General features: G+C 41.7%; 1 long non-coding RNA gene across 1 annotated transcript; it reads right to left on the bottom strand.

Moving 5' to 3' along the window:
• Nucleotides 1-6296: 6296 nt before the first annotated feature.
• Nucleotides 6297-18972, bottom strand: LOC138977964 (uncharacterized). The gene is made up of 3 exons (XR_011459541.1): nt 18821-18972; nt 13146-13238; nt 6297-11976 (listed from the first exon to the last, which is right to left on the bottom strand). It is a non-coding gene; the product is annotated as an uncharacterized lncRNA (long non-coding RNA).
• Nucleotides 18973-20277: the final 1305 nt, after the last annotated feature.

The raw sequence follows: 20277 nt of genomic DNA, 5'->3' as shown, positions 1-20277 counted from the left end.
TTGGTTAATTTAGTTATATGGCTATAAGGATATCCACCAAACTGCAGAAAATGTTTATCTGGTCGTCGACCTTTCGTCCATTGCCACAAGTGAGCTCTGCACGTGACGCATGCGTTATCAGTGGCTACAATGTCAAAATTGCTCATTTGGCATGACCACTCGTCATGCTTCAGTGTAATCTCGTGAAACTCGGGGAATATTGAGCTCTCACCATGTCTTCCAAAACCCATAAAAGCGGATTGTTCGCCACAAATAAATCAGACGACAATTCAGCGACGAAAGATGGCCCGATTGAGCAGAGAAGACCGCCAAATTGCATTGGGTCGTTTACAAGCAGGCCAAAGTCAAAGTGCAATCGCCAGGCACTTCCACGTGTCCCAGAGCACCATCTGTAGACTGTGGGTCAGGTTTCAAGCCACTGGCTCCGTTGCTGACTTGCCACGAGCGGGAAGACCAAGGGCGACAACTGCTGCTCACGACCGCTTCATACGGCTCCGCCACCTCCGGAATCGTTTCCTGTCGGCCTCATCTTCTGTCCAGGCTCTCCCCGGGCCACACCGATTATCGGACCAGACCGTGCGGAACCGCCTGCATGAAGCTGGTTTGAGAGCTCGCAGACCTCACAGAGGAGCTGTCCTCACCCGCCGCCATCGCCAGAACCGAGTGCAGTGGGGCAACCAGCACCTTCGCTGGACCGTCCGGAATCACTGGAGACACGTGTGGTTCAGCGACGAGTCCTACTTCCTGCTCCAGCGACATGATGGTCGGAGGAGGGTCTACCGGAGAGTAAACGAACGTTACGCGCCCAACTGTGTGGATGAGGCACCCGTTCATGGTGGTGGAGGCGTCATGGTGTGGGGGGCGATCAATACCGCTGGAAGGAGCACCCTGGTGCACGTCCAAGGGCGCATAACTGCCCAGCGATACGTGGAGGAAATTCTGCGCCCACACGCCCTTCCTCTTCTGGCTGACCAGGATGCCATATTCCAGCAGGACAACGCTCGCCCGCACACAGCACGACTCACCACCCAGTTCCTCACCGACCACCATGTTCAGGTGCTTCCCTGGCCATCCATGTCGCCAGACATGAACCCGATAGAACACCTCTGGGATGAATTGGACAGACGTGTGCGCAGGCGAGAAGAAGCGCCGGCAAATCACCGCGATCTATTGCAGGCACTTCAGGAGGAGTGGGACACCATCCCACAGCAAGATATCCGGCATCTGATCCAGTCCATGCCCAGAAGGTGCCGGGCAGTTGTTGCTGCTCAAGGCAGTCACACCCCCTACTGACTTGACAGCCTCGGCACCCAATCGTATTGATTGACTGATTGATTTGAAGATGCAAATGAACTGTGTGTGCATTCAACTGTGTCCATACCAAATTTCAAACAAATAATCTAAATATTGGATTTTCTGTTAATTTTTTCGAAAAATAAAACAAATTTGGCAAGTAGCAACTATGCGTTTCTTTTTTTGAACAGTATATATATATATATATCCCATGACCTCCCTTCTTTGTCTCTGTTACTTCAGTATGGGTATATATGTTGTATTTTTATAGCTCAATAAATACATCATGGACTCCAAAAAATATATGATAGTGCAGATTCCGATTTGGGCAAATAACTACTTTCCTCCCGACCTTTGACCTCGCGCCGAACAATGTGACACATTTGTATGAAGTTCCACAATCGTATTGCACGGCTCAGAAAACCATATCAGTTGCACGAAATTATGAATCTCAGAACTGATCTGATGTATGGGATGCAATAAACAAACGTTTCCTTCATTATGAAAGCAATGCAGATCGAAAAAAACGAACATTCAACTTACAAGATACCCAGATGCTAGCGAACCAAAACAAAAACACGAGTACCCTCCCTTGCATCGTTAGCAGACGACTTTTGAGAGTCTGTCAGTAATGTGTTTGGTGTGCGTCTTCAGTTTCTCTGGCAGTGTCGGTGTGGGAACTGACAGAAGCTAGGGAGCACAGATAATAGAAGCCCTGTCACATAGACTAATCACACAATCAATACACATGTGGCTCATGTTTTAAATGACAGTTTCGAGTTTGTTAGTCAAACTCAAAGCAACAACACTGTCACTGATGACATGCGTAGCGAGACCGAGAAGCGTCCTTACCTGGCACGGTTTGGCTTCGCTATCAGTATCAAACATCGGCTGTTTCACGTGTTTTGCGAGCAAGTCTACTCTTTTGCCTGGCTCTGTAGTAAGTCCACATTGGCGATGAAGGTATCCAAGAACTTAACATGTGTGTATTTTTCCGTAATCCAGTCATATTCCTTCAAAATGCAATCAATCGGCGGTGACAGACGTGTCAGCAATTCGCGACTTCACAAACTCGGTCCCGTTTTCCTCACACCCATACCAGTTTAGGTTCATTCATGCAAACACACTCGCAAAACAGGGATATAGCTCAGTTGGTAGCGCGGGGCGGGGATATAGCTCAGTTGGTAGCGCGCTGGATTTGTATTCAGTTGGCCGCTGTCAGCGTGAGTTCGATCCCAGGTTCGGCGGAAATTTATTTCAGAGTCAACTTTGTGTGCAGACTCTCTTCGGTGTCCGAACCCTCCCCCCGTGTACACTACATTGGGTGTGCACGTTAAAGATCCCACGATTGACAAAAGGGTCTTTCCTGGCAAAATTGCTTAGGCACAGTTAATAATTGTCTACCTATACCCGTGTGACTTGGAATAATAGGCCGTGAAAGGTAAATATGCGCCGAAATGGCTGCAATCTACTGGCCGTATAAAATTTCATCTCACACGGCATCACTGCAGAGCGCCTAGAACTGTACCCACGGAATATGCGCGATATAAGCGTCATTGATTGATTGATTGAAAACAGTTTATCACGTAGATATATTTCAAATAGGGAGCAAATGGTTAAATCTAAACCTACATATTTGTTCCCTAAAATTTGCTTCTCTGTCAATAAGCCTAATTGTATAATAACACGTTCGAGAAAAACAACGTGGAATCGATTCTGAATCGAGTAAGCCAAATGGGTCCCAAACCCGTTTCGCCCGTTCTGCCGACCTGAAACGCAAAACAAAAGAATTGTGCGCTTCAACTAAATTAATTTCTATACGACTTCATTACTTTCTTGCAACTTATGAACCTTTACTTAAAGCTTTTAAATGGTCTGAAAGTAGTGTTACCGCGTACTTATCGATGCACTCATTCGTTTTATTTTTTCAGCGACGGTCACTTAGTTTAAGGTTGCAAAAGGGCTAAGTCTCGCTGGCACCACTGTTTTACAGTCCACAGATCGCAACAGTGCCGCTAGTAGTCTACACTTTGTGTTTGATGGTAGAATGGGATATACAGATTACAACACTCGTGGTTTTTTATATGGCTTGTATTTCAGTCAAGACCCAGCGGGAATATCAATCGAGAGCCACTCGCCAGAGGCTCGTGTCTCCCGATGATATTCATCCGCTGGGTCTTGACTGAAATACAAGCCATATAAAAAACCACTCGTGTTGTAACCTATACATATATCTATATGGCAGCGTTATGCCCCTTTGGTATGATGATGTCAAAGACATGGATATTGCCTCGGCACTAAAGTCACGGACCCGTGTCTCTAGCCACAGCCTATTTATTTAGTAACCTAAAAATGTAGGACAACCGCACATTTACTCCAGGGCCCACTGCAGGAAGATAAAAGACGTAAATCATGGCCAGGTGAGACCCCCCTGCAGGAGAAGCTGAATGGTGACCTGGCGGCCCTCAAGAAGACGGCGGCATTTGTAATTGTATGCACCACAGGAGTGGACGTCTGAAGAAGCGAACGAGGAAGAAGATTTTGTTTCCCAGGTATCCCACATCCTGTATCTGCTGCAGGTGATAATGTTCTTTGCGCTTTCTTCCTGGATGTCTTTTTGTTTGTTTGTTTGTTTGTTTGCTTAACGCCCAGCCGACCACGAAGGGCCATATCAGGGCGGTGCTGCTTTGACATTTAACGTGCGCCACACACAAGACAGAAGTCGCAGCACAGGCTTCATGTCTCACCCAGTCACATTATTCTGACACCGGACCAACCAGTCTCCTGGATGTTGCTTTATTCACAATTGAACAATATTTTACTTGTTCATGACCGAAATAAAGCTTATCTGATGCGGGTGTTCCTTGTGCTGCCTTCCTGGCCGTTGCTTTCTTCACATTTGTACAATCTTTTACATGACCGAAATAAAACTTATCTGATGCGGGTGTTCCTTGTGCTGCCTTCCTGGCCGTTGCTTTCTTCACAATTGTACAATCTTTCACTTTTTCATGATTCTAATGTCAGTGTCAGTGATGATTATGTGCTGCGTAGGGATTATTGCCACCATGGAAAGTTGCACTACGGTGGAACCCCCTTTTAAGACCTCCACAAATCTGAGAAAATCAGGTCTTAAAAAGGAAGAATTCTTAAAACGGGGGTAAATTTACAGAGCTTATAAAAACATGGGTGGGATTCTTCCGGTATATGCCGGAAGTCCGGATTCGTAATGTCTGTGGTGACGTTTTTTTGGTTGTTAATTATACAAATCCCTCAGCGTCTGGGCCCCAGACCCCCCCCCCCCCTTAAAATTATTCAGGATTCATGATATTTGTCAGTCCCACCCATGTAAACAAAAAGTCTGGATGGATAAACAGGGTCTTAAAAGGGGGGTTCCACTGTACAACTGTAATTTTGTGGGGACGCCAGTTTTTGAGCCAGAGCTTTGATATTAATTGTCATTAGGGTGTGTGTAACTGTCACATGCATGTGTCCAGGTGAGACATACAGTTTCCACACCATCGTTGTACCTAGAAGAAACACCATTTGATGTGACAGTATCTTCTTTATTTATCCATGAGGCATATCTAAAAGGTATGTTACATTTTTGTTTGTTTACTGTATAAGTCATTTTTATTCTTGTTAAAAAATACATTTTCCCATAGCAAGTCTTCAGACTCTGGCAAGGAATTTTCAAATCATAGATGCCACATTGGGCTTCTCTTACACTGTGCGAGGCGACTGTGCCAGTAGTTTGCAATACAGTATTCTATGCTTTTTTTTCCTTTTGACAATTGTCATGTTTGGGAATTTGGTTTTATTTCGATTTAAAATGAAAGAATGTTCTCCAAACAGAATTTCTATGGAAGTTGACTTTGTTTAAACATCCATGTTGTGTGCTCTGATGTGGAATTTGGTCGTTTTGGAATTAAATCGAAGTCTCAACTTGATATCGGGCTTTGTGTGTTCGTTAGTTTGCGCGTGTCTTTTTAAATGTTCAGTTGGTGTAGAATGGTGGTGCCAGTAAGTGTCGTTTATTGTAGGGTGAAAGCGTGAGACATATAGTCTGTTGTAGATGTTCTGACTTCAGCCCTTTTCAAACATAATCAGACCACGCAGGCTTGTGAGTTTTACATTTGAAGCGATGACATGCACACCTATATCTAGACGAACAAAAACTCAGACAGCACACACACACACACACACACACACACACACACACACACACACACACACACACACACACACACACACACACACACACACACACGCACACACACGCACACACAAGTTCAGCTTCACATATAGGAAAACGAGCTTCGCTCTAACTAGTCTAATAAGTTTATTAGCACAAGGTAAAGCTTTGCAATAAAAATACATGAACAAAAATATAAGGTATAGTCCTGTGGTTGAACAACGGTATTTTTGCTTATGATGAAAGGTGACGTGTTCATGTCACACACAAAATTAATTCTACCATATAAAATGTATTCTAGTAAACCCGTGTCCTTACAGATAGTATCCACATTGTATGTAAAATGCTCGTCAAAATAAATGTATAACAGAAGAGCGTCCAGAAAGAGTCACTTGAGATGTATATTTTGCAGGAAAAAGACTCTTCCCGTCTCATGCAAAATTCCAATAACATATAGACTGCTAACGTACCAAAACGCAGAGTAAAGAAACAAGGTTAATCAATGGAACGGTTAAATCTTGACAAAATAAAACATTGACAAGTACATCGACCCAGTGGTCTGCACAGTGAACAGACGAACAAACAATTAATAGGGGATGAACGAAACTTATCCGATAATGTATTTACATTTCCTCCGATCTCTAGCAGAGATACGCTAAGTTCGTTCTTCTCATATTAATTGTTTGCTTGCTTGTTCTCGCTGGCTGATTCCTGGGTTTGATACACAAAACTGAATACATCTAAAATTCTTTTTTTTTAATTCGGATAAAAATGAAATTCCAATTTGAACCAGCTGAAATTAAAATCAGTGTTTTATGACATAACATTTCCAATTTCATCCCGATGTGATTAGAACAGTGTGAACTATTTCAGCGTGTTAAGATGGAAATTCTGATTCTATTCAGCGAAACTGACTCAGAATCCAGCCAGATTCCAACGTCAGCTATGACATACGTTTTCCAGAGTGGAGTCACAGTGATAACGGGCATGATCGTACCAAAACTCCGGTCAGTGGATACTGTGCCCATTAAACTTCTTCTCTTGCAGTCAAAATGACTGACAGAAAAAAAAGCGAGCATCGCTTTCCCTTAAAGAAATAAATTGAAACTATTGAAGGAGTTGATCAAATCAGCATAAACAGAAAAAAGGGATCACTGAATTTTTCCAGATCCCAACAACCACATTTCAAATGTTCTGAAACAGAAAGAAAAGTACAGGCAACAGTTCTACTCTGGGGCCAATCATTTGAGAAAACGAGTTATAAACATGTCTAAGAGAAAATTAATTATTATGTTCACCTATTTCCTTTTGACTCGGTTTAAAGATACCACACTTAAATTACTTTCTTATATCCGAACTACTCGAATACAAGAAATCTCGCTTTTAAGAAAGCAATACACCATGTCCCCGTGACCTTCTTTTTAGCGGTTCCGACTGTACCCTTTATAAAAAGACAATGCAATGTTTTTAGCGGTTCCGACTGTACCCTTTATATAAAGACAATGCAATGTTTTTAGCGGTTCCGACTGTACCCTTTATATAAAGACAATGCAATGTTTTTAGCGGTTCCGACTGTACCCTTTATATAAAGACAATGCAATGTTTTTAGCGGTTCCGACTGTACCCTTTATATAAAGACAATGCAATGTTTTTAGCGGTTCCGACTGTACCCTTTATATAAAGACAATGCAATGTTTTTAGCGGTTCCGACTGTACCCTTTATATAAAGACAATGCAATGTTTTTAGCGGTTCCGACTGTACCCTTTATATAAAGACAATGCAATGTTTTTAGCGGTTCTGAGTGTACCCTTTATAAAAAGACAATGCAATGTTTTTAGCGGTTCTGAGTGTACCCTTTATAAAAAGACAATGCAATGTTTTTAGCGGTTCTGAGTGTACCCTTTATATAAAGACAATGCAATGTTTTTAGCGGTTCTGAGTGTACCCTTTATAAAAAGACAATGCAATGTTTTTAGCGGTTCTGAGTGTACCCTTTATAAAAAGACAATGCAATGTTTTTAGCGGTTCTGAGTGTACCCTTTATATAAAGACAATGCAATGTTTTTAGCGGTTCCGACTGTACGCTTTATAAAAAGACAATGCAATGTTTTTAATATGTTTTTGTATTTCTTATTTAGTCTTTAGCTAGCGCACTGCTGATAGTTAAAACAAAACAGATTTAGTAAAATAAGGCAAATGGAATTAAAATTATACTCCAAGTCAACATTGTTTTATTTTATTTCTAATAGTACATGTACTCCGTAAAACATACAAGAATTAATTATGCATTGAACAAACATCTATTTTGAAAATGTAAAGATTTAAAGCAAGTGTAAATATAAGGGTTTGTCTAGCGGTCATTTACTACTTAATGCACAACACAATTGATTATAAAACGATATACTACGAGTTTAAGCTTCGCAAAGTAAATACATGATTAAATGGTTTGTAGATGCATTGTAATTGGAAACAAAATGGAAAATCTGTTTATTTTAAGGTTAAACATTTGTGGGGAAGTGAAAAGTTTGTGGGGTGTTTGTGGGATTCAATAAAACAGAAGACACGGCAATAGACAAATTCCGAAAATAACTCCGTCAAGTTTGTGGGGGTTCGGGAAGAGTGAATGCCAAAACCTCGGACAATAATTTGAGGGGCCAATCACTAGCGAGGGGTGCGTCGGAAACGCGTGCTGCGTACATAATTTTAGAAGCTGTCCAAAGATGTGTAGCTGCTCTCTAAAGTGTTGCATGGTTCTGACAGGATGTCATTGGTCTTAATTTGGTACGTGTTCATTTCAATTATTATTTAACTCCGTGATATGCACTTCAAGTGCAAAAGCTTTTATCTTTTTTTTTTAATTTCTTATTTCCACTTAAACAGCGCACTGCTGATCAGTCAATAACTTGATATTAAAAAACAGATTTTGTAAAATAATGCAAATGGCATTAAAACAAACGCGCACATGGTTTTTATTTTTAATAGTACATATACCACTTAAAACATACACAAATAATTAATGAATTCAACATCTATTTTAAAAACGTTAAGAATTGAATCAAACAAAGGAAAGTGCATGTATCCTAATCTTATGGATAAATGGCGGGTATCTACAACTGAATGCATATCAAAATTGATTATTAAACAATAACTACTGAGTTTAAACAAAGCAAAGTAAATACATTGTTAAATAACTTGTAGATAATAGGAAACAACATGGATGTTTTATTTTTTACTTTTAGGTTGAACATTTGTGGTAAGTGAAAAGTGTATGAGGGGTTCGTGAGAACCGTTCAAACAGAAGGCACAGGAATTACGTTTGCAAGCAACGTAATGAGTTATCATGCAAAAGAAGACATGAGTGGGCAATGCGAATCGTAAGCTATCAAGAAAATCAAAGCGAAGGACAAAAAGAAATGTTTCTGATAGATTTCGTTTTGTTTAAATATTGGGAAAAAGTTAAGGTGATATTGCTGAAAGGAAATGTTACCCTCACCGTAACAAACATTTATGATTTTTTTTTTAGCTTTGAAACTGGGACACGGTAATTCAGATACTTACAACTGCCCAGTAGTGTGTGTGTGTGTGTGTGTGTGTGTGTGTGTGTGTGTGTGTGTGTGTGTGTGAGTGTGTGTGTGTGTGTGTGTGTGTGTGTGTGTGTGTGTGTGTGTGTGTGTGTGTGTGTGTGTGTGTGTGTGTAAGTTTCTTGTTCTATTATCATTATGTTAGAATATGTGAATAAGATATTAATTTTCATTGTACATTTGTTGCTTATTGTATTAGTGTGTGCCTGGACGATATTGTTACACCGTTTATGTTGTGTAAGTAGTGTGTTCTATTTTTCGTTTTATATTAAAGTTTGTACTTTATTGTTTATATTCATGCAATGTTAAACTAGTGTGTTTAATTCATAGTTAATATGCGAACTGCAGAGAGCACGATTCTTCGTGGATCGCGCTATATAAGCTCTCTTTATTATTATGTTTATTGTTATTGTTGTTTGGAAACACCGTTTGAATATTGAAGGAACAACGCTTAAAATTCGAGCCACGCGTTAGTGGCACAACTCTGCAGTTGCAAATGCCTTTTTCATCAAACGCAAAAGACAATGGTACAGAATTGTGTAAGTGAGTATTCTGTGTCGCCATGGTGTTATTGTCGAACGTATTTTGACAGACTCTTACAACATTTGGGTAAAAGGAGGGATAATGCAGTGTTTGTTTGTTCGTTCATGGGCTGACACTCCCACGGCTTTTACGTGTATGACCGTTTTTACCCCGCCATGTAGGCAGCCATACGCCGCTTTCGGAGGAAGCATGCTGGGTATTTTCGTGTTTCTATAACCCACCGAACTCTGACATGGATTACAGGATCTTTTTCGTGCGCACTTGGTCTTGTGCTTGCGTGTACACACGGGGGTGTTCGGACACCGAGGAGAGTCTGCACACAAAGTTGACTCTGAGAAATAAATCTCTCGCCGAACGTGGGGACGAACTCACGCTGACAGCGGCCAACTGGATACAAATCCAGCGCGCTACCGACTGAGCTACATCTCCGCCCTATAATGCAGTGTCATTTCAATCAATATTTAGATAATAAAACAAAGGGAAACAAAAACAACAACGCACATCTCCCCAGGGTAAGATGGTTTTACATCAGAGACAATTTTCTGTCTTAAATAATGTTGGTGCGAGGACAGCTCAACAATTTGAGCAGCCGAAACCTATCTATTGACTTTTTATTTTGTATAAAACACAACAGAAATCTATTTTGGAGGTGTCATCTGCTAAACGAAAGGGAACACCAGATCCTATTATCTTTTTGTGTTCACTGCAGCAGGCCTCTGAGAACAAGATTAAATTACCAATGATTGAACCCGCACACGAAAAGGCTAACTTGAACCTTGGATCTATGTGTATGGTGATTTCCTAAAAATGACAAAAAGTTATTCAAACAATAAAGCTTATTCGGTAAAAAGATTCAAGTCCCATCTACTAGCAAAACGGGGGTGACAAATCATACTTTTGCGATACAGCCATGTTAAAAATTAATTACATGAAATTTGGTCAAACTTTTTTTTTAAGTTCAAATGTTAAGCTGGTAGTGTTATTGTTTCTGAACTAGAGTTACAAATGTGTGTACAAATGTATTAAAATAATAAATACAAAATAGCATGCATGAATATGAAGAGCTGGTTCTCTCATAAGGACTTCTTTATTTGGCTTTCTAGGTAAAAATGATATGTTTGTAGCCTAAACCAAAACTGCATGTCTACCCTAAACCATACTGTTATGCTAAATATGTGCACTTTCTTTAAATAAAAAAAAAACTCACATAAAAAAAAATCCGCTTTTATTCAGTCTAATCCATTGGCTTTGGTTCAGGATCCAGCCCTGCATATTGTCAACACACTTGAAACAGTCAAGGGAGGTAATGTGTGTGAGGGAGTGACTTATCATTCGGAAATAGTAAAAATACTATAGGTACTGTCTACTGTTCTCAAAATAGCCTTGGAATGAGCACGATACCCCTATGTTTGAAGGCAAATATGTCAACAACTATATAATGGTTAGGGAAAAAAGAACTACAGAATCAAAAAGTTCAGCAAATTTTACATTAGTAGAGGTTAGTGACAAATGAAAACAACAAAAATAAGATTTTAGCCAAAAAGCCGGCTTCAGTGGAGAATTGAATTCGGTATCAGCTTTGTCCGGGGAATGGAGCAGTGAACCAATTTAAGCTAGAGCTGCAGTTTGTTCGAGCTCGAGGATTATGCGCATTCAATGTCAAAAAAACTGTTGCTGAAGAGTGTACTTACGGGTAATTTCAGAGAGAATAAACTCTTCAAAATATCAAAATTTAGTAAACAACTATATGCACGTGTGGTGCTTTACACTTTTGACTTGAAAAAGTAAAGATATAATTGATACACATTGTTTCACAAAAACAGTCGTTTTGTATGACTTTTAACATTCCGATAAAAAAAAAATGTATGCTCCTGCAAAGAAAACATAATGCTGCGATATCCAGCTTAAAAAAAAAAACGGTGTTGATGTTGCGTTTACACTTATTATTCTGAACAGCTGTTTTAGTTTCACAGGCTTCATCAGGAGCATCCAAGTAAGCTTAGGGTCATACAATACAACATTTGAGTGTGAAGAATACACTTTCAAATATTCCATTAAACAATGAAAGCGCTACCACCGTGAAGGTTTGAATTGAAAAGCATGTACAAGGAAAAGATCCTTCAACATGAATTCATGACAATACTTTTTGAAACTGTTAAAAACTTGGTGTCTGCTCTCTAAAGTGTTGCACGCTTGTTCTCTGTCTCCATCTTTCTGACCCCATGTCGTGGGTCTTACTCAAACGCCTGAGTGCAGGTGAGGGGATCACATGTGACCTCCCTGTCCCCCCGTTCCGGTGTTCTCATAGTCCCTGTCGCCATCACCTTGGTACACTGCGGAAGGACACGTCACGCCCTGCTTTGCACCTGTAATCACAACACACCCCTTTCAGATTCCATCTCCAACAATTTCTCGGGAATATATCTACTTCGTCTTAACCTTTTGACTGCCGGAAGAATTGAGTTAAAAAATGAAATAAAAAACCAATATCATGCAAGGTATAACAATTAGACCACATCTGCGAAAATCGTCCCAAGGGAGGCAATCATCTTGCTGCACTTCAAAGTGCAATATACAGCGGTTGTTTCCCCTTGTCATAGTATTGATACTTTCGTCATTGTATCATCCTGGCTTGTCGTTGTGTACATTTTGCCTTACAATCTTGTGTAGGTTTGAATGTAACAAAATAAAAGAAGAAACACATTCCCACACTCAACAGAAAGCAGCCAGGCTGTTGAATACCTGGAATGCATCCAGGTAAAAGAACGCTCGAATCCATGTAAAATCCTGTACAGTCTGCTGTGATTTACACGATGGCTTACATGTAAATCACGCTTTGGACTACACACTCTGGATGATGTGGGCCGTGTACGATCCATCATTTCAAAGAAGGATTCAACGTAAAAAATATGGGTCGTACACGACCCACACCATCCGAGTAGGGTTAAACATCGTACATTCCTTCTTTAATTCCATATGGGTCGTCCACGACCCACATCATCAGGACTGCCCAGTTCAGATTACTTTTACATAAGAGGAGAAAGCCAAATCATATTTCTATGCAGAACAGCTTGTTTTCTTTTGCTATCTCGCGTATATGTCATTTCTACTGATGAAGCTGTCGATCGCATGAGCAGTAAAAAAAAGGGTACAAGCTGCCTGTTGGGATTCTATGACGCGGCAGGTTCAGGCAAATGTGATTAATTATCATAATACTCAATGGCAACAGTGTATTTTGACACAACTTTTTTGCGTCTAAAGTCTGAATTCTTTATGACAACATTGAGATACTGTTAATTGGTAAAATTAATAGAATATTTTCGAAAGACGGAAACACGTCTGGTTTTTTAAAGCTACTTTTTAGCTTCCACCTGACATCAGCATGCCGTGTGTTGTTCATGCTAAAATCATTACGGACTGGCAAGGGTTTTTGTTTTGTTTTGGATGCAACGGAGCCCGAACGTCATTCAGAAATGAGGGTGGGAGGATTTGGGTGTCTTAAATTATAGATGTATATTATATATATATATCTTACCGTTTCGCTTGTTCTTTGTGACCCTTAGGCTTGTGTAGAAGTGAGAATCCTCATCGTCCTGGGGTGTTGGTGCGTTCGGCGTTGGACTTGTGTCTGTAACGTGCAAACACAGACACAGACACACACACACACACACACACACACACACACACACACACACACACACACACACACACACACACACACACACACACATACACACACACAATGCATTGCACACACATGCACACACACACACACACACACACACACATACATACACACACAATGCATTGCACACACACACACACACACACACACCTACACACACACAAACACACACACGCACACACACACACACACACACACACACACACACACACACACACACACACACACACACACACACACACACATTCATGGAATGAACAAAATGTAGGGGCGAATGCCAAAATGAAAGAAGTTCAGTCAGGGTATCTTCTGGTATTAGATTTTAGAACGTTAAGAAAAGAAAGAATATGTATTCCGTAAGCGAGATGCAATAGATCATGAATATTAATAGGGATCATAGCCTGGTAGCACATGCATGGCCATAATTATTCAAAAGGAACAGCAACCATGTTGGCATGTTTTGTTGACATGAAACAAGCAGGTACCTGGCTGACATCATAGATGTTAAGATTTGTTGTTGTTGCATTTTGCCCACAATTGATCATTGGGTTTACATACCAAGGATTACTGAGATTCTTCGCAAGACTGCTTAACGCCCGCTACTAACTAGAGCCGAACCAAGCCAAACTGAGTTCGGTGAATGTTACACCGTGCCTTGTTCGGCGTACTTCTTCTTCTTCTGCGTTCGTGGGCTGAAACTCCCACGTACACTTGTGTTTTTGCACGAGTGGATTTTTACGTGTATGACCGGTTTTACCCCGCCATTTAGGCAGCCATGATCACACTGGTCACATGATCAAGAAATATCACGTGAGAAGACTCCTAATAGGTTGACAGGGTTATAGCCGCCATTATTTTTCACTCTTCAAGGATGAAGATACACAAATATTCAACCAATAAAAAGCCAGTTCGTCTTACGTTACAGTGACGCGCTGCAATGTTTGCAGAAGTGAATCGGCGAACCTGGAACGTTGCAGCAGCAACCCAAAAATAGGGGAATCCCCTGATTCGATGACGTAGTGCAACGTTCGCTGAACCTAGTTCGGCTTGGTTCAGCTGCAGTTAGTAGCGGGCATTATCATTCTGATAATCATCGGTCCACGATATCGCTCATGGTCTCTCTGACAGGATGCATAATTACTGCGCGGAATCTATCAAAACAAGAAAACAGAGTTACCTCCCAACTGAGACGAAAGTGATTGCAGATTGGCCGATTGGCCGACTTCGACAGTGATCTCCTTTCTGGTCTTCACAGTTATGATAAAGACATCGTTCTAAGGTTAACCCTTAGGCTGGTTGTCACGACATATGTCGCGCTACTTTACGTATACTGTCTCCTGGTTGTCACGACATATGTCACACTGGCTCAGTCTGTTTGGCCGGTTCCGATTGCCTCCCATGGATGCGAAAACCTATATGACCGTTTTTCTTTATTTTTCTCTCTGTTAATTCACCAGTGGATATGTAACATGTGTTACAGAATTGCACCAGTGTAAGGGTTAAAACAATTCGAAATGCTGAGACTGCTGTCGGAAGGAGACCGTGATATTGTTGCATCACTCCCAACTGGTTACGCAAAAAAGTATTGTCTGCTTCGTAGCCAAAGTTGATTATCACGTGACACTTTTGCCATGTTTAGAGTTGTTTGCACAGTAAATACACCAGCGAAAGATAGCTCGCTTGAAACTGTCTTACATATCAATTACTTTGTAATTTAAAAATTACATAACACCATGAAAAATCATTATCGACGATCGCGAATCTGCTTATACCAATACCACATTACGAAAAGCTCTAAATATGTAAAAAAAAAAAAAAATCGATTTCCTCTCCAGGGAAGGAAAACCAAGGCATCCTGTCAGGGATAAATGAGACCCGAAGTGAAGTAACTTATTTTGACCTGAGTTCAGGATGCGGGCTTTATGTGAAGCAAGAATAAGATCTACAGATGTTTTTGTTGAACATTGGTGTAATCATGTCGGGTGAAAGGAAGAGCGCTAACAGCCCACTGTGTGTATTGTAATGTCGGGTGAAAGGAAGAGCGCTAACAGCCCACTGTGTGTATTGTAATGTCGGGTGAAAGGAAGAGCGCTAACAGCCCACTGTGTGTAGAGGGCCCCAAAGGGTTTAAAATCGTGATCGTGATTGGCGTTTTTTGACCTTTCTGTGACCGTGATTGCCGAAATTTCCATTTCTGTGATCGTGATGGGACTTTGCCCGTGATCCGTGATGACAAAAAAATGAAGTCTCGTGATCGTGATCGTCATTGGTTTTCGTGATCGTGATGGGCATTATTGCAAAGCATTTTATTTTCAACGTACATTTTTCACAGCTGTATCACTCTATGATCCTCTGTTCGTCAAGGAGCCAATTCCGATTGAAGGGAAGCAACAACACATTCAGAAATATGATTTTGACAGCGATTGCTTCCCTTTAAGAGAACCAATCACACAAAAAAAGAGATCCATTGGACCAATCAGAAGGCGAATTGCAAAAGTCTGCCAAACTTCATCCAATGGAAGGGCTTCGTGCTAAAGTTTTGAGTGCATTCAGTCAAATTCGAATTCGAAGATCAAAAATGGCGTGCAGCGGTACTGTCATCGAACTTCTGTTATATTTTGTGGATTCAAGCCAGACCAAAGCAGGCTGCGAGAATGCCTTTCTTGATGGAAAGGTCAGGCTACGGGTCCGTCTTTCTGAAGACGAAATGTCAAGGTATGTTGATCTATTCAGGGCCGGACTAGGTAAGTACTAGGGGGGGGGGGGGGGTTACAGATGGGGGTCCAGGGGGCAAAGCCCCCTTGGTGGGGGTTGCAAGGAGGCGAAGCCCCCTCGAAGCTGAACGTTTTTTGATGTTTCTGGAGGGAAAGGAAGCCTCTCCTTGAAAGAAAAAGGTAAATTCGACAGCAAGCTGTATAGGCAATGAAGAAGAATTGAGATTGTAAGGACTCTTACTTTTCATCACAAAAATCGTTGAAGAAAAATGTCTTTCCAAAAGGGGTGAGAGGTGCGATTTCTCCTCGGATTTCATGATGATCCAGATGCAACCCCCTCCCTCCCCCACAAAAAAAAGCGTTTGGGAGGTACATGCTTAAGCCAGTGGGGGAGGGGGGGTTGCGCAACCCCTGAAACCCCCCCACCCCCAGTCCGGCCCTGTCTATGTTGCTCTATGACTGTTCTGAATGTAGGCAAAGATCTTGAAATTTGTTCAAGATCTTTGAGTTTGATTGAGATCATTGACATTGTCGACATTGCCACGTCCGGCTGTCACTCGCTCAGTGTGACCTCGACTGGCTCGAGTCTGATCGAGTCTGCGTGTAGCCAAAACCGAAACTAGAAATGTGTTTTTCATCCCAGCAACGTGGACACGCTTGGCATAGATTCTAATTGTCGCTTCTTTGCATTAAGCTTGGATTTACTTTAGCGCCTGTAAACTTATCAACAATGGGTTAAATTCAGGAACTATGGCAGGGAGACGTGCCAGTTTGGGACACTTGATCCTCATGTCAAAGTCGATCAAAGTCATGTTCGTTGGGGATTTGTTATTATAGACTCTACCATCACACATACATGTACTTTAATTTCAATCCACCCAATTGTTTTTGAGAAAATGGGTTTAAAAGATTTAGCTCTGGAAATGTGAAATTGTGCAAGTATAATTATATTCATGTGTGTGAGTGAGGGTCTGGGAGTTGAATGTGTATGAGTGTATATTCCTTCACCCACCTTCATGATTCCTAGACTGACCTTTAGTCAGGATTATAGACTCTACCATCACACATACATGTACTTTAATTTCAATCCACCCAATAGGTTTTGAGAAAATGGGTTTAAAAGATTTAGCTCTGGAAATGTGAAATTGTGCAAGTATATATATATTCATGTGTGTGAGTGAGGGTGTGTGAGTTGAATGTGTATGAGTGCAGGGGCGAATTAGGGGGGGGGGGGTTACAGGGGTTCCGGAACCCCCCCCCCCCCCCCCGGCTGTCAAAAAAAAATAATAATACTAACTTTAAAAGAAATAATGAGTGGCTGCTGACACCAGTTGATCATGTTTAAAATCAAGGATAAGCCATAAATTGTTCATAAAATAGCTAAAACTCTTCAGCTTCTGGGGGGCTAAGGCCCCCAGACCCCCCAACGGCCGGGCCTTGCCCATGTACCCCACAAGGTCGACCCCCTGGACCCCAGGTTGTAACCCTCCCCCTCTGGCTTAACTGCTCCGCCCCTGGAGTATATATTCCTGTGAATGTCTGTATGAGAGAGAGAGAGAGAGAGAGAAAAAAACAATGAAAACAACATTCTTGTTACTGATTACAACCATCTAGTGAACGACGAAGAAGAAGAAGAAGAACTGATTACAAATCATGATATGTATTTCTATGTGTGAATGAAAGAGAATTCAAACAAAATAATTCAAAAAAGTGCAACAGTTGTCACTTTGTGTTGAATAAACAATAGATCCAGAGGAGCGAATAACTGTGTGGTTGTGTTTACTTTGACACGTGCTTTCTGTACCTGCAACTTTTACCGTGACCGTGATTTGCCACTGGTGTTCGTGATCGTGAAAACAAAAATCAAGGTAACTGTGATCGTGAAAGCTAGAATTTCCCTTCCCGTGATCGTGATGATACCCCCCCATTTGGGGCCCTCTGTGTATTGTAATGTCGGGTGAAAGGAAGAGCGCTAACAGCCCACTGTGTGTATTGTAATGTCGGGTGAAAGGAAGAGCGCTAACAGCCCACTGTGTGTATTGTAATGTCGGGTGAAAGGAAGAGCGCTAACAGCCCACTGTGTGTATTGTAATGTCGGGTGAAAGGAAGAGCGCTAACAGCCCACTGTGTGTATTGTAATGTCGGGGAAAGGAATAGCGCTAACAGCCCACTGTGTGTATTGTAATGTCGGGGAAAGGAAGAGCGCTAACAGCCCACTGTGTGTATTGTGATGTCGGGTGAAAGGAAGAGCGCTAACAGCCCACTGTGTGTATTGTAATGTCGGGGAAAGGAAGAGCGCTAACAGCCCACTGTGTGTATTGTGATGTCGGGTGAAAGGAAGAGCGCTAACAGCCCACTGTGTGTATTGTGATGTCGGGTGAAAGGAAGAGCGCTAACAGCCCACTGTGTGTATTGTGATGTCGGGTGAAAGGAAGAGCGCTAACAGCCCACTGTGTGTATTGTGATGTCGGGTGAAAGGAAGAGCGCTAACAGCCCACTGTGTGTATTGTGATGTCGGGTGAAAGGAAGAGCGCTAACAGCCCACTGTGTGTATTGTGATGTCGGGTGAAAGGAAGAGCGCTAACAGCCCACTGTGTGTATTGTGATGTCGGGTGAAAGGAAGAGCGCTAACAGCCCACTGTGTGTATTGTGATGTCGGGTGAAAGGAAGAGCGCTAACAGCCCACTGTGTGTATTGTGATGTCGGGTGAAAGGAAGAGCGCTAACAGCCCACTGTGTGTATTGTGATGTCGGGTGAAAGGAAGAGCGCTAAATGCCCACTGTGTGTATTGTAAGAGTGTCAGCAACTCACCCTGACGACGACACAAGACGGTGATCACGACGACAAGGACGACAAGGGCGATAACGACGATTCCCAGCGCTACCCCCACACCGACAACCGTCCAGTTGAACTGGTCCCTTTCTGTTTGTGACTGCGAAAGAGCTGGAGAAAGAAAGTGTGTATAATAAGAGAAATGGTAATTGAATTACTCAACGACATCTAATTTTGTTATTCTATTTTATTTGTTTACCAGCACCTATAGTTAAACATTAAAAACAGCGTATTAAGTTAGTTTATTAAGTCGAGTAGTAATGTTATGCGTTTATAAGATTTCTTTTTAAAAACGCCGTAATACTATGAACTGCTATCTTCCTTACAAAGTCTTGACATGTCATAAACATATCTCTGGAAGAAGCAGAGTCACAGGTAGGGCAAGGACAGTCTGGGTACTTACCAACGAGGCATGATACAGAATTGATACATCAGAATACATAACTTGATCAAACGACAGAAATGGTTAGGTTATCAAGAAGTGGTTTGAAACTATATATGACTGTAACTCCAAGAAATCTCCCAGACATATCATGAGTTTGACACATTTACTGACATTATTTTCCTGTGTAGCTAACAGAGAAAACATTAGCATGCAAAATGTTCGAATTTCCTAATGAACTGAAGAGGTAGTTGACAAACTTACCACAATTTTAAAGAATTTAACAAGTTAACTAACAAGAATCTTCCTTATCAATCCTCATATAAAAATACACAATTAGGTTTGAAAAATATTCGAGAAAAAGGTAATATTTGACAATCTTTTCCTGTTGAGTTTTTGTTTGTTCGTTCATGGGCTGAAACTCCCACGGCTTTTACGTGTAGGACCGTTTTTACCCCGCCATTTAGGCAGCCATACGCCGCTTTCGGGGGAAGCATGTTGGGTATTTTCGTGTTTCTATAACCCACCGAACTCTGACATGGATTACAGGATCTTTTCCGTGCGCACTTGGTCTTGTGCTTGCGTTTACACACGAAGGGGGATAAGGCACTAGCAGGTCTGCACATTAGGTGACCTGGAAGATCGGAAAAATCTCCACCCTTAACCCACCAGGCGCCCGCGGCCGGGATTTGAACCCACGACCTTCCGATTGGGAGGCCGATGACTTATCCACTGGGCCACTGCGCCCGTCTTTCCTGTTGAGTAAATTCATCAAAAAAGCTGCAAGGAATATTCAGGACATTTACAAAATCCCCGAGTAGAACAGCACATTTACAAATTTACTGAAATGTTCCTGGTTTTGTGAATTTACTGTAATATAGCAAAGTCTGCACCGTCAGTGGATCAGAGGCCGCTTATCTGCCCTGACTGTACGGGGTGCTTGCTACCCTTTGACCAGTATTTGTATCCTTCATGCACCACTGATTGTTGGAACGACCGAGGCCTCTGCACTGTGTCCATTAAAACATGAAACATCCCGCTGCCTGCACTATTT

The sequence above is a fragment of the Littorina saxatilis genome, linkage group LG10, assembly GCF_037325665.1.
Source record: "Littorina saxatilis isolate snail1 linkage group LG10, US_GU_Lsax_2.0, whole genome shotgun sequence".
NCBI classification, from domain to species: Eukaryota; Metazoa; Mollusca; class Gastropoda; order Littorinimorpha; family Littorinidae; genus Littorina; species Littorina saxatilis.
This window is presented reverse-complemented; position numbering and strand designations above follow the sequence as displayed.